A 15,343-nucleotide genomic window follows, 5' to 3' on the forward strand; every position below is an offset into this window, starting at 1 on the left:
GGAAGACTCACCAATCAAATGGAGAGCAAAAAAAAAAAAAACAGGAGTTGTAACTTTCGTCTCTGACAAAATAGACTTTAATAGTAACAAAGACTAAAAGAAACAAAGAAGGACATTACATAATGGTAAAAGGATCAATGCAACAACAGGAGTCAATGATCATAAATATATATGCACCCAATATAGGAACACCCAGATACATAAGACAAGTTCTAAATGACTTATAAAGAGACTTGGACTCCCGCACAATAATAGCAGGAGACTTTGACACCACATTGTTAATATTCAACGGATCAACGACATAGAAAATTAACAGGGACATCTATGATTAGAACTCAGACCTGGAACAAGTAAACTCAGTGAATATTTATAGAATTCTTCACCCCGGGTCCACAGAACATACATTTTTCTCAGTATCACATTACACCTATTTTGAAAGTGACCACATAATTGGAAGTAAATCACTCTTCAGCATTTGCATAGCATTTCACAGACTTAAATGAAATATTGGTTGGCTGTTTGTTTGTTATTTTCTTCCATTATTCCTTCCTGTCTCCGCTGTTAAGCACAATTATCAGCATAAAAGAGGTTTTTAATATCTATTTTTAGACTGCATTCTAGCCCGGGCAATAGAGCAAGACTCCTGTTCTCTCTCCCCCTTTCTCTTTCTCTTTTTTCTTTCTTTAAAAAAAAAAGAAAATGAAAACAGAGAAAGACAAAAGAAATTTCAGCAGAAATATAGATACAACGTGTGGATCATCAGAGTAGGAGACAATTCTTGTTCCTTTCTAAATTTTTATCTTGGTTCTTTCCTTTTCTCTGGACCTATTTCCTCTACGTCTTTTGTTTTTATGTCTTCTTTTGTTGGTGGTAGTGGTGGTTAGGTTTAATTTTTTTTTAATTTTTTAAAATTTGTATTTAAAATTATACAAGCATACATGTTAGTTTTGGAAATTTTGAAAAATATACAGAAAGAGTAAAAAGACATTAAAAAGCACCTGTACTCTCACCACTCTGATTTCAGGTAACATTTTTTTCCAACCTTGATAGATGCATTTAGGAGTGATTATTAAACAAGATGGGCTTGGTGGAGTGCACAGACGAAGCAGCTTGATGGCTTCCTTCCCACCATGGCCTTGGAGCATACTTCATCAGTTCCCCATTCTCTGCCCTGAGCCACAGTTCAGCAGGATCCCATAGCTTTCCCATTGTTTTCAGGTATCAGCACTGGGTCATGTGCAGGCATTAAAAGTCCTTATTTCTCAAGTCAAGCCAATACTTCTGCCTTCCCTCAGCTCAGAATCTGCAGTTTAGGGGCTTGGAGTGATACAGGTCATGGTCTGCTCTTTCATTCTTGTCACCCCACCCTACTCACACTGTGAGAAAATCCACATACTCTTACCCCAAGGGTGGAAGTGAGGCCTGTGCCCCCTGCTGCCCACTCTCTCTTTGCCCTGACTTTGTGGACTACTCTGGCCAAATTCCCACCTTCAGATATTGCCAGTGCTGTCTCAGGCACCGGGGTCTATGTCACAAAGCACTCTCTACCCCTGTAAGTTCACTTCAATTGTCCTTTCTGAGAAATCTCTTATATAGGCTGCTGCTGGTGATAATGGTGAGCACTAACTAGGCTTTTCTTTCTTTAATTTACAGTAAATATTGTGAAGCTCTGTCTAAACCCTTTTTTGAGAGTATGCCAATATTTGTTATCAATTATTCTTAGCTTTGGGCTTTGGTCAAAATTTCAAGACAATCGAAAAAGTCCCAATTCACATCCTAATACACATATATATATATAGAGAGAGAGAGAGAGAGAGACAAGCACACATACACACATAAAATAATAATAATTAGGCCATGCACAATGCCTCATGCCTGTAATCCCAACACTTTGGGAGGTCAAAATGAGAGGACCGCATGAAGCCAGGAGTTTGAGGCCAGCCTGGCCAGCATAGTGAGACCCCATCTCCTTTTTAGGAATAAAAAGAAATAATAGTAACAATAATTGAGACCACATCATTTGCATCATACTTATATATATGTATTATATAAGTATATATCACTAGCATTATAGAGTGAGCATTTCCTGTGTCACAAAACTATTTTCCAAAAACATGATTGTTTTTCTTTTTTTTAAAAAAAAATAGCTGCATTCTGTAATGGCAGTAATACAATTATTGGATTAAGAGACCACAGGAGAAAAGGCAGAGGATGTTTCTGGAAGACAGCTATGGAGCACAAAAAGGGGGTGAAAAAGTCACGTGACAACCATTGTGAAAATACAGTACAAAAACATGATTTTTATTGGCTCACAATTTTTCATCCTATGACTGTTCATTTCTCATTATCTATTCAACCATCACCCAATTACACATTTATAATTTTGCTAATATAAATGTCATTCAATAAATATCCTTGTTTGCAAGTCTTTGTGCACATCTTTGTTTATATTCTTAGGATAATTCCTAGAAGTAAAATGTTTCAATCAAAGGTTATGGACATTTTTAAGGCTCTTGATACCACAAGAAAAACCCTCAAGAAAAGTGGAATAACCACTCAATGTGTGGAATAACATGCACACTGTACCCAAACTTCATTACCATATTTTTTACATTTACAATTTGATTAGTGAAGTATCATATTTTCCTGTCATGGTTTATCTTTCTTTGTTATTGAAGCAGACTGTTATTTACTCTGTGTGTTTTCTTCCGTAAATGGTCTGTTCATGGCCTCTGCTTACTTTTCTCTTGGAATGTTAATATTTTCTTATTGATGTATAAACTCTCTTCATGTAATAAGAATAGTTATCTTTTTTATCATATTGTCTTTGTTGCAGATGTTTCCCAATTTGTTTGACTTGATTTTGCAGTAATCAGGGCAATGCTGTGGGTCTTAGGAAATAAAATTATCATCAACATTACCAAGCTTCTAAATCTGTCTTTCTGCTTCTCCTTTAATCTCTTGTGGTCTCCATTTGGTTTCATGTGCTTCTGCCAGCAGCTTTCTCCGGATTGACAACCGTCTAGTTTCTATATCCAGGGAGGGCAAGAAGATTTAACTTCAGGTGGAAAAACTCGGGAAAGACTGACTGGCTCGGCCTTATGACATGCTCACCGCCACAACAATCACTGGTGCCAAGAAAAGTGCTCTAATTTGCCAGATTAAGGCATGTTGTCAAAGTGAGACAAGAGCCCTTAATCAAAGGAGAGAGCTGGATAAACTGTGCAGACAAAGCAAAACAAAACAAAAACAAACACAAATACTAATATAGGTCTTTCCTTAGTATTTCCTTCTACTAGCTTGATACTTCTTTCTTCATCCCAAAATTAATACATTTTTCTTCTGGATTCCATGTTTTATATATAGCTTTATCTTCTCCAAATCCCTTCATTCCTATCCTCTGAGGTTCACTTTGTTTTTTTGTTTTTGTTTTTGGGTTTGTTTGTTTGTTTTGTTTTTTGAGGAAGGTCTCTGTCACCCAGGCTGGAGTGCAACGGCGCCATCATAGTTGACTGCAGGCTTGAACTCCTAGGCTCAAGCAGTCAGTCCTCCAGCCTTGGCCTCTTGAGTACCTGGAATTACAGGTGTGAGCCACCATGCCCAGTGGGCTTCATCATTTCTACTGGCTTGGTTATAGGTGGTACAGCCAGTTCTGGCCCCAGGTTTTCCTGTGTGGTCTAATGTTCCCCTCACCTCCAACACACACACGCTGTCTTTCTTCAGTTCATTATGCACACCATCCCAAAATTAATATTCCCCAAACCCACATCTATCCCTTCAGTGATGTCATTTTCCTCTTCACAAGCCCTTAGTGTGGCCTCCCTGCCCCACCCATTTACCACAGAAAGGAAATGACCACTAATGTCATGACCACTCACTTGGCTAGATCACAATGAACTGTTATTTCACACAGCTTTCACAACTCTGCTCGCTGATATAATCTCCCTTGTACAGAAGAGAAACTGAAGTTCAAAGAAGTTAAATCATTAAGTAACACCTCGTTCATATGTAGTAAGATTGGGACTTAACCACTACTCTGCCTGAATCTTTACACAAGAAACCAACCCATCCACAGTAGATGGGCCTCCAAGCAGAGTCTAAATCCCCTTAGCCTTTTCAAATGTCCAGGTTTTGCTTCCTCTTACTGCCATCTATCAATCCCTCATTGTAATCGAATGTGTCTACTCACCTCCCAATCCCACTCCTGGGGCTCCCAAGTCTGTGGGTTTCTCTTTTGCCTTTGTGTCTTTACTTGTGGTAGTTCTCACCAAGAAGCTGCCTTTCCCCCTCTTTTTTACCCATTTAGAGTTCACCTCTCCTAAATGTCTACTTAATTTCACTACTTCTATCAAGTCTTTCCTGATTAAAATATATATATATATATATACACACACACACACACACACACAAACATATATACGTCTTCTTGAAATGCCTACAATACGCTTCCCTGGCATCCGCTGAATTATTAAATCATTGTCTTCCAATGCCTCATGCATTCTAGTGTTTGACCATTCTGCCAACTAGATTATGAGTCTCTTGTGGTCTAGCCCATGACTTCTATTTCCTTTTATTCTTCATATGCTCGGTACAGTAACTTGTAAGAAGTTAGTCAATATTTGTTGATCCATGTCTTTGCCCTCCAACGTGCTGCATTGGCGACAGTGTCTCACTCTGTCACCCAGGCTGAAGTGTGATAATGTGAACACAGCTCACAGCAGCCTCAACCTCCTGGGCTCAAGCAATCCTCCTGCCTCAGCCCCCAAGTAGCTGGGAATACAGGCACGCGCCACCATCCACAGCAAATTTTTTTTAATTTTTGGAGGAGATGGGGTTTCACCATATTGCCCAGGCTGGTCTCAAACTTCTGGGCTCAAGCAATCTGCCCGCCTTGGCTTCCCAAAGAGCTGGGATTACAGGTGTGCGCCACCATACCATGCTAAATCATAATAATTCTTAAAAAGCTTTTCCCCCTGGCCAGGTGCAGTGGCTCATGCCTGTAATCCCAGCACTTTGGGAGGCCAAGGCGGGCAGATCACGAGGTCAAGAGATGGAGACCATCCTGACCAACATGGTGAAACCCCATCTCTGCTAAAAATACAAAAATTAGCTGGGCGTAGTGGTGCACGTCTGTAGTCCCAGCTACTCGGGAGGCTGAGGCAGGAGAATCGCTTGAACCCGGGAAGTGGAGGTTGCAGGGAGCCGAGATCGTGCCACTGCACTCTAGCCTGTTGACAGAGCGAGACTCCATCTCAAAAAAAAAAAAAAAAAAAAAAGGCTTTTCCCCCTTGGTAAAATATTTGATCTTAAGGCTCAAATATTTGGACTTTCCTATTACATTAGTAATTTTCAAGAGTCAAGATCATAACAATTGTAAAATGCTGAGAGTATAGATAAATTATAGGGAAATTTACAGTAGCTTACTTCCTAATAAACATGCTAATAAACATACATGGAGAATTTACTACTAAATGCCACTATGTGGGATGTTTTATTGATATACCTTAATAGTAGTTCATAGCATCTACAGAGACACGAAATCAATTTTAGAGGACCTTAAACTTATTAAACATTACCATTTACTTTCCACCAGATTTTACAATGTTACTGTATGTAATATATAGAAGTTACTGAAAAACAAAATATTTTTGGAGAATGTGGAAAATCCTCTAAAGATATATTGGAGGGTTAGAGCGCCTGTTTTAACTAGCATCACTTTGAAAATTGCATGAAACTTGGGAGATGATAAATGTTTACAATTTGCATCCACATTGTTACCAACACAATAAGCCTGTTAAACCCCTTGGCACGAATATGAGCAGACCGCAGGCCATCCACATTATTTATCTAGGGGGAAAAACATTATTCACAAATTTTAATTGCTCCTGTGGCACCAACAGTCTGAAAATGAAACGTAAAAATGTAGCCTTTGGGAAGTTTTGCTGTGCAATGACTTTAGTGCAAACTTGACCAGAGGGACCGATGCCTCTATCACAATTACGAAAGGACCTGAATATAATAAGTTAATAGCTTCAACTCGGGTCCTAATTTTTTTTATTTTTGGAAGAGATGAGGTTTCACCATATTGCCCAGGCTGGTCTCAAACTTCTGGGCTAAAGCCATGTTTGACATATTTTAAAACTCATTCTATCCACCGTAAACTCAACAAGTCCTACACCTGACCCAAAATAAATAAGTCATCACTTTCCCTAAGAGCCAGTGCCAAGGGAGAGCTTTTAGCAGAGAGATTTATATTTAGAAGCTCCAGGTAAAGGGAACCAGCCGATGCCTGTCTAGTGAGTTAGGCTGACTTTCCACCTCTAAAGCTAAGACTTAGAGGGTTGCAAAGAAAAAGAGGAGGATTGGCAGGAGAGATGGTAAGAAATACCAAATCAGAGAATGACCTTTGGATTCAAGCTACAACAGAGGCCACCGATGCTCATGAAACCCTTGAAACCCTAGAAATATTTACCCCAGACTCACTCTGCCTGCAGCCTTCCCCACTAAGAGCAAGGGCATCCTTCTGCTTGCACAGGCCAAAAACCCTGGAGTTTGCTGGCACTGTCTTCAAAAGTGTGTCCCAAATCCCAGTACTTCTTGTCACCCTGCTTCCCTTTGTGTCACCTACACTCAATTCTCAACACCTTTATGTATAAGTATCACTCTTTTTCCTTTATAGTACCACTTCTTTGCTTAAAACTCAGCAACAGCTTCTTATTTCCCACAGAGTAAAGCTAAAATCCAATTTTTTACTTTTTTTAAACAGAGACAGGGTCTCACTCTGTCTCCCAGGCTGGAGTGCAGTAGCACCACCTCAGCTCACTGCAGTGCTGGGCTCAAGCAATCCTCCCACCTCAGCCTCCCCAGTAGCTCTGACTATAGGTGTGCACCACCAGGCCTAGCTAATGAAGTCCTTTAAATGGCCTACAAAGTTCTGCATGCTCCACTCCTAACTTAGCCTTCACTCTAGATATGTGGCCCTTCCTGGAACACTTTTCCCCCAAATACTCACTTGGCTAACTCCTTAACCTCCAAATCTTTGCTCAGACATCACCCTCTCAATCAGGTCTACCCTGACCCACCTTTGTGGGTCAAGATCCTACCCCAGGCCCCTGTAGTTCCTGTAGTTGATATCCTCCTTATCCTTACATATATATACTTTTTTAGATGGAATCTCGCTCTGTTGCTCAGGCAGGCTGGAGTGCAGTGGCACAATCTCAGCTTACTGCAAGCTCCGCCTGCTAGGTTCAAGTGATTCTCCTGCTTCAGCCTCCCGAGTAGCTGGATTACAGGCACACACAACCACACCCAGTTAATTTTTGTTTTTTGGTTTTTGGGGTTTTTTCTGAGACAGAGTCTCACTCTGTCACCCAGGCTGGAGTGCAGTGGCATAATCTCGGCTCACTGCAAACTCCACCTCCAGGGTTCAAGGTATTCTCCTGCCTCAGCCTCCTGAGTAGCTAGGATTACAGGTGTGCACCACCATACCTAGCTAATCTTTGTATTTTTAGTAGAGCTGGTGTTTCACCATGTTGGTCAGGCTGGTCTCAAACTCATGATCTCATGATTCTCCCACATTGACCTCCCAAAGTGCTAGGATTATAGGCATGAGCCACTATGCCTGGCCTAATTTTTGTAGAGATTGGGTTTCACTTTGTTGGCCAGGCTGGTCTCAAACTCCTGACCTCAAGTGATGTACCTTCCTCGGTCTATATGACTAGGATTACAGGTGTGAGCTACTGCTCCCAGCCTTTGTTTTTTGTTTGTTTTTTTTATACAGCATTATCACCTCTAACATACTGTACAATTTACTTATTTTGTTGTATTTCTGGTTTAACTTTTGTGTCCCACCCACCTTACAGAATGTGTAGGTTCCACAGAAGAAGGGATGTTTTTTGTTACTGTTCACGAATGTATTCCAGATACTTAGAACAGCACCTGGGACATAGTGGAGGCTAGGTAATTATCTGTTAGATAAATAAATGAATGAATCCATGTTTTATCTGTGAAGAAAATGAGGCACTAACAGGATAAGTGATCTGTTAAGCTAAAAAGCATCCAACTCTCCTTTGGTGCATGTCCCCCATGGTCTCTGGAAGATATCTTCTGTAGGTTAGGTTATAATGGCAAATTGATATTTGTGTCAGTGTTAGAATACAGTGGCAGAGAAGTTCAGTTCTACATTGATGAATCTCAGAAGTTAAGAAAACGAGAATTTCACAATGATTAATTTTTTTTTCTTTTTTCTTCTTTTTGAGACGGAGTCTTGCTCTCTGGCCCAGGCTGGAGTTCAGTGGCATGATCTCAGCTCCTGGGTTCAAGCAATTCTCCTGTCTCAACCTCATGAGTAGCTGGGACTACAGGCTCATGCCATGATGTCCAGCTAATTTTTGTATTTTTATTAGAGATGGGATTTCTCTATGTTGGCCAGGCTGGTTTTGAACTCCTGACCTCAGGTGATCCACCCAACTCAGCCTCCCAAAGTGCTGGGATTACAGGCATGAGCCACCATGCCTGGCCTTTTTTCCATGTATTTTGAAGCTCTACTGTTGAATGCATACACACTTAGAGCTGCTGTGTTATCTGGATCCTCATCTAAATAAATATTTATTATCAGGCTCTGTGCTATGAAGTGAAATAGTCTTGGGCAGTTTGTGATCAGAGCATATAAGTAGTTTAAACTATGTATTTTAAATGCACTGGCCGGGTATGGTGGCTTGTGTCTATAATCCCAGCACTTGGGGAGGCCATGAGTTTGAGACTAGTCTGGGCAACATAGTGAGACCCCGTGTTTACAAAAAAAAAATTAATTATAAATGTGTAAACCAGAGTTTTGTTTTTTCAGTAGACTTTATTTTCTAAAGCAGTTTTAGGTTCACAGTAAAATTAAGCAGAAAGTATAGCGAGTTCCCATGTACCCCTTCTCCACACAGATACACAGCCACCCCTATTATCAACATCCAGCACTACAGTGGAACATTTGTTACAATTCATGAACCTACAATGACACATCATAACCACCCAAAGTCCATAGTCTACATTAGGATTCAGTCTTGGTGTTGTACACTTTATGGATTTTGACAAATGTGTAAAGACGTGTATCTACCATAATAGTACTATAAATAGTAGTTTCACTGCCCTAAAAATTCTCTAAGCCCCACCTATCCATTCCTCCCTTCCTCTAACACCTGGCAACCACTAATCTTTTTACTCTCTCCTTACAAACCAGGGGTTTTTAACTTGGTGTTTTATATTAGTTAAGATAGGCTAACTAGGATGGCTGGGCCTCAGTGTGGACCTGTACCTCCCTCAGAAAAAAATTAATAAAATTAAAAAAGAAAAAGATAGTAACAGCTGTAACCAATGTACATAAAAATATATTTCAAACTCCTTAAAAATCTTTTTTTTTTCACTCACATAAAGTCTGAAACAGGTACATCTGATTGGAGGGCACCTCTGCTCCATGTGGTGACTCAAGCTCCTTTTATCTTGCAGCTCTGTCTTCTTTAACATGTGGCTTCCAAGTTCATCGTAATCATTTACATTCACAGATAGAGAAGGATCAAGGATGATAATATGAGGGACTCTTGAGGGCCAGGTTTAGAAATTGTGTACACTTGGCTAGATGATGTACAGGTGTCCCCAAGACAAATAGTCTTACATCTACTCCTTGCGCTGCTGCAGCTGGAATGATTTTAATCCAGGATTACTTCTTCTCCTTCCCTTAAAACCCTTTTTGTTGTCCTTAGGATAACATCCAAATTTCCTAACATATAAGGTCTTCTGCATCTAAACTATGTCTACCTCTTAGCCTCGTTCATGCCAGTCTTCCTTTAGCATTGCCCTTACCGTAAAGGCTTCTGGCAATTGTTCATATATTCTACATGCTCTTCTTATGCCTCCAGGCCTGCAATATGGCTCTTTTCCCTTCACTATTTTTTTTTTTTAGATGGAGTCTTGTTGCTCTGTCGCCTGGGCTGGAGTGCAGTGGCACAGTCTCAGCTCACTGCAACCTCCGCCTCCCAAGTTTAAGCAGTTCTGCCTCAGCCTCCCGAGTATCTGGGATTACAGGCACCAGCACCACACCAGGCTAACTTTTGTATTTTTTAGTAGAGACAGGGTTTCACCATGTTGGGCAGGCTGGTCTCGAACTCCTGATGTCAGGTGATCCTCCCAGGTTGGCCTCCCAAAGTGCTGGGATTACAGGCCACCACACCCAGCCTCTCCCTTCACTCTTAGTTCAGCTAACATTAATACAAGTTGTCCTTCAGGGCTCAGTTTCAACATCACTTCCTCTATGATGTCTTCCCTAACCTTTTAGGTAAGGTAGATGCCCTGCAATCAGCTCTCATGCCAACCTCTACTACCCTAGCAACACTTACCATTGTTATTGAATTTTCTCTCTTTCTCTCATTTTGATCAAGCCAGCTTTACCATAGTGCTTGGTACCTAGGAGGGGCCAGTATGTCCTTGCTGACTGACCAACTAGATGGATATTCTTTCAAATAAACTCAGTACTACAGCTAATTTGAGCCTTTGGCTGTTTTTGAAATACGCATTGTACTATCCCATCTTTGTGCCTTTGCTGGTGGTGCTTTTCTGCTTAGATTGCCCTTACCTTCTATCCCACCCTCCCCATCTCAACATATTTTTTAGCCTCAGCTTTAATTTGATTTCTTCCAACCTACATTTCTAGCCAATAGAATCTGAGCTAGTCCTTCCCTTCTAGACTGCGGTCATGATGGTTCTGAACAGTTTTTACTCTCAGCGCTTCTAACACCAAATGTGTGGGGTTTTGTCTCCAAATCAAACAATGCTCCAACTTTCCAGACATCAAGTGGGTGTCTTAAAATTCAATTCAATTCTGGCACTAACTACCTGGAGTTAACATAGATCCCATAGGTTAAGGGCTCAGCCCCACAAGACTGCCCCACTTCAGATGCCAATGCAAGTACTGAATATCCAGGGTACCTTCTATCCAATTTGGCTACAAAGTCAGGAGTTCCCACAGATGCAAATATTTGCTAGAATGGTTCACAGAACTCAGAAAATCATCTTACTATTATTGGTTGAGTATAAAGGATCCAAATGAACAGCCAGATGAAGAGGTACCCAGGGTGAGATCTGGAAGGATCCTGTGCTCAGGAGCTCCTGTCCTAGCAGAGTTGGAGCGCACTACCCTCCCGGTATATGTGTGCCTTCATTAATCCAGAAGCTCTCCAAATCCCATCATGTAGGGTTTTTTTAAATGGAAGTTTTATCACACATGCATGTTTATTAACTTAATCTCTATCCCCATCCTCCTCCCCGAAGTTGGAGGATGAGGCTGGAAGTTCCAAGTATCTAATCAAGTTTTGGTCTTTCTGATGACCAGCTCCCATCCTGAAGCTATCTAGAGGTCCACCACCCACCAAGAGTTGCCTCATTAGAACAAAGGATGCGTCTATCACTCATAAAATTCCAAGGGATTTACAAGCTCTGTGTCAGGAACCGGGGATGAAGACCAAATAGTATAGCAAAAGATGCTCCTATTACTCAGGATATTACAGAAGTTTTAGGAGCTCTGAGCCACAAATTAGGGATGAAGATCAAATATACATTTTTTATTCTAGCACAGTGGAGAGATACAGAAAGAGATGGATTTGAGAATTGGTATGACCCTTATAACCTAATCGTTGGCTGGCTATGGGAGTTAAAGAAGAAGTCAAGAATGTCTACCAGGCTTCTGTCAAAAGAATGGAGTAGCTAATGGTACTATCTAGCACACTGTTAAGCTGAAAATCAATTTTACCAGAGAAGATTTGTTTGGGAAGACGAGTTTAAACTGAGGTTGAATTTGAATTGCCAAATGCAGGTATCCATAAAACAGTAGGATTTGTGAGTCTGGAACTCAATGCAGAGATAAGAAATAGCAATATATATTTGGAAATTGTTAACAAGGTAATAGAAGCCTTGGAAATGGATAAGAGTTTTAGTTGGAGAGTATAGAATAAGCAAAAGCAGGCCTGAGACAGACTGATGGATACGAAATGTGAGTGATAGGAACAGAGAGCCTGCTAAGGAGACGGGGGCATGACCATGGAAGTAAGAAGAAAAGCAGAGCTCAAGGAAGGGAAAGGAAGAGATTGCTTTAAGGAGCAGTCAATAGTGTCAAATCCTGCCATGGAAAGGTTAAGCTGGATAAGGATAAAAAGTGCTCAATGGATTTACTGACAAGGTGAGAATAATTTCAGTGAAGCAGCAAGAGCCACGGCTGCACTGCAGTGCTTGGTAAAGAAATGGGCAGTGGCTGCAGACAGCAGAATGGAGAAGTTGATTGAAAGTAAAGAGGGTGGTAACAAGAGGGGGACGTGCTATCAAGGAAGAGTTTCTGTTAATATGGGTGAGATTTGAGTATGTTTATGTGACCGTTTTGAGCACCTGAAAGAATGATACCAAAGTGTGGAAGGCCTGGAATTCTATGTAGAAGACTTTGTTCCAAGGCAATGAGCCATTCGAGGCAAGAGAATGGCATGTTCATGGTCCCGGAGAGGAAGAAATATGGTGGAGCTGGGTATTACTACTTCTGAGGGACATCCCACCCTAAAGAAACTCGTCCTGCTTTAAAAACGAAGCATGTGCTTAGTTCTGGCTTCTGGTTGAGGGTCTCAGCAGAATCTTTCACCACGTTTTTCTGTCAGTCTTTACAGCATCGCATTAAAATTATTGTCTAATTATCTCAACTTTCTTACTAGGACAAACATCTTGTTAAGCTTTGTTTACTTTGCAATTATTCCAACCTTAATATCACAATTGGATGCATTTAAAAAGCTAGTTCAGCAGTCAACCCGCGATTTGATAAAGGGCAGTGCCAATGCTGTAGGTTTTTTGTCCTAAGATCCTTAAAACTCTTCTTCCCCACCACTCTCCATGTGTCAAACTGTGTCATAAACAGCATCATAGGAATAAAAGGGAAACTCACTTCAAGTGCAAATTAGCGCATGGGGTGACTGAGGGAGATAGAAGGCATTGGGAGGTTTGATATATTTAAATGAAAGAATCCCAGTCATTATATTTAGAGCAAAAGCAAATCTCAAAGTTGCTTCATAAACAAGATTCAATACAAGACAATAAATTTAGACCCAAATGGGAAGGTCTGTGAGCTTCAATATCTCCTGCCTTATTCATAAATCACAACATTGATTAAATATAAATTAATGCATGAATATGTATATTTGTGTATAGGAACTCATGAAACCTCATTTATTATGTGAGAATGCAGTAGAAAGCAATTTTATATTATAAACACCTAAATTAAAGCATTTAGCATTTTTAAAAATCTTAGTCAAGTGGATCTTTGTGCAATTTATCTACATGAATCTATTTCTTACATCTCCCCTCTCAAAAGAAAAACGTGTGGTGAACTTCACTCCTGCTACAGCTTTTGCTTTGGGTTCTTGGGAAGATAATTTCAGACTAAGGAGTGAGCATTACATGATAACTCATTAAAAGAGGTGGCGAGAAGGACTTTCAAGAGTTTCATTTGTATTTCATTCCAATGACAAACATATCCTGGGATTGGCTGCTGCATATTTTGGCTTTCTCCCTTGATTGGATTTTTTTTTTTTAGAAGTTCTTCCCTTCAAATAATAGTTACTGTTTAAACTTAAATATCAGACAGCAAATATTTTTGTATATTCTGTAAGTAAATGTTTAGTTGTACAAGCTGTTCACTGGTACATTAAACAAGATTTAGTACCTTTTAACAAAATATCATGAAATGAGTCCTTAAGGCATATCTCAAAAAGGGTGTTGATGTAGTAAATCAGTGAAAATTGTGCCTAATTGGGAAGGTAGGGAAGGAAAAGATCACTTTTCAGTATGGATAATAGCAAGATTTCTTCTATAAACCCACCTCTGTATCACAAGGTCAGGAGTTTAAGACCAGCCTAGCCAAGATGGTGAAACTAAAAAAAACGCAAAAAATTAGCCAGGCGTGGTGGCAGGTGCCTGTGGTCCCAGCTACTCAGGAGGCTGAGGCAGGGGAATCACTTGAACCCAGGAGGCAGAGGTTGCAATGAGTCAAGATTGCGTCACTGCACTCTAGCCTGGGTGACAGAGTTAAGACTTTATCTCAAAAATAAATAAATAAAAATAAATAAACCCACCTCCTCCAAAGCTTACTGCTACAAATGTGTTGTTAGAGAAGCAAGACATAGGGTTCTAGGAGGGCTGGGGAAACCCAGGAGTAACAGGAAAGGTTTAGTGTTAGGTAAGTCTCTTAGGCCTTTGATCAGAGGGGTGGGGTAGGACTGTGCAAATGGCCTATGGGCACAAAATAAGAAATGCAAGTCACAGTTTAGCCTTCTCCGTCTTTGTAACAGCCTAGACAATTTAGGAAAGTATGTGTTCAATTAAACCTGACTCCTAAGAAACAAGTTTAAGACAATTAGGTATAGTAAATTAATGCAATATATAAAGTGTCCTGTTATAATTTCAAAATCAAGAAATTTAGAGTACTTACTGAGTTGTACTTGAAATCTCAGTGTGAAAAAAATCTGCTAGAAGTGTAAAACACACCCTGGTTTCAAAGGCTTAGTGCAAAAGAACTGTAAAACGTTATCAGTAATTTTATATTGCTTACATGTTGAAATACGATTTTGCACATAATGAACTAAGTGTATTTATTAAAATTATGTTTCTTCCTGCTTTAAAGGGGTCGTTTAGAAATTTTAAAATTACGGTCTTACATTGTATCTGTAGATACAGGATCATGCTGCTGGCTAAGATTAATCTGGCAAGACCTGGTACTAAACGGATATTGGGCTGGTCACAGCCTAAGATATAGGAAAGTAATAGGCATAATTTTTAACAAGCCATTTAAAAACATCTCCTAAAGGCCAGGCACGGTGGCTCACACCTGTGATCCCAGCACTTTGGGAGGCCCAGACAGGAGGATTGCTTGAGCCCAGGAGTCTGAGAGCAGCCTGGGCAACAGGGTGAGAACCCAGTCTCTACAAAAAATAAACGAAATTAGCAAGGCGTGGTGATGCGCGCCTGTGGTCCCAGCTATTAAGAAGGTGGTAGGATCTCCTGAGCCTAGTTACGTCGAGGCTGTAGTGAGCTATGATCGTGTCACTGCACTCCAGCCTGGACGACAGAGTGAGACTCTTGTCTCAACAACAACAAAAATAATAACCTCTAGAAATGATAGCCATTGCGTGAGATTACCCGAACAATACTGTGGGAAGAGTGTCTAGGGAGGAGGAAACGGGATTCACTTCCTTTAAAAGCCCCAAAGGTCCGGGAGCGGTGGCTCACGCCTGTAATGCCAACACTGGGAGGCAGAGGCGGGTGGATCACT

The sequence above is a fragment of the Aotus nancymaae genome, unplaced genomic scaffold (genome assembly GCF_030222135.1).
Source record: "Aotus nancymaae isolate 86718 unplaced genomic scaffold, 86718_ANA_hifiasm-v0.15.2.pri h1tg000020l, whole genome shotgun sequence".
In the NCBI taxonomy this organism is placed as follows: domain Eukaryota; kingdom Metazoa; phylum Chordata; class Mammalia; order Primates; family Aotidae; genus Aotus; species Aotus nancymaae.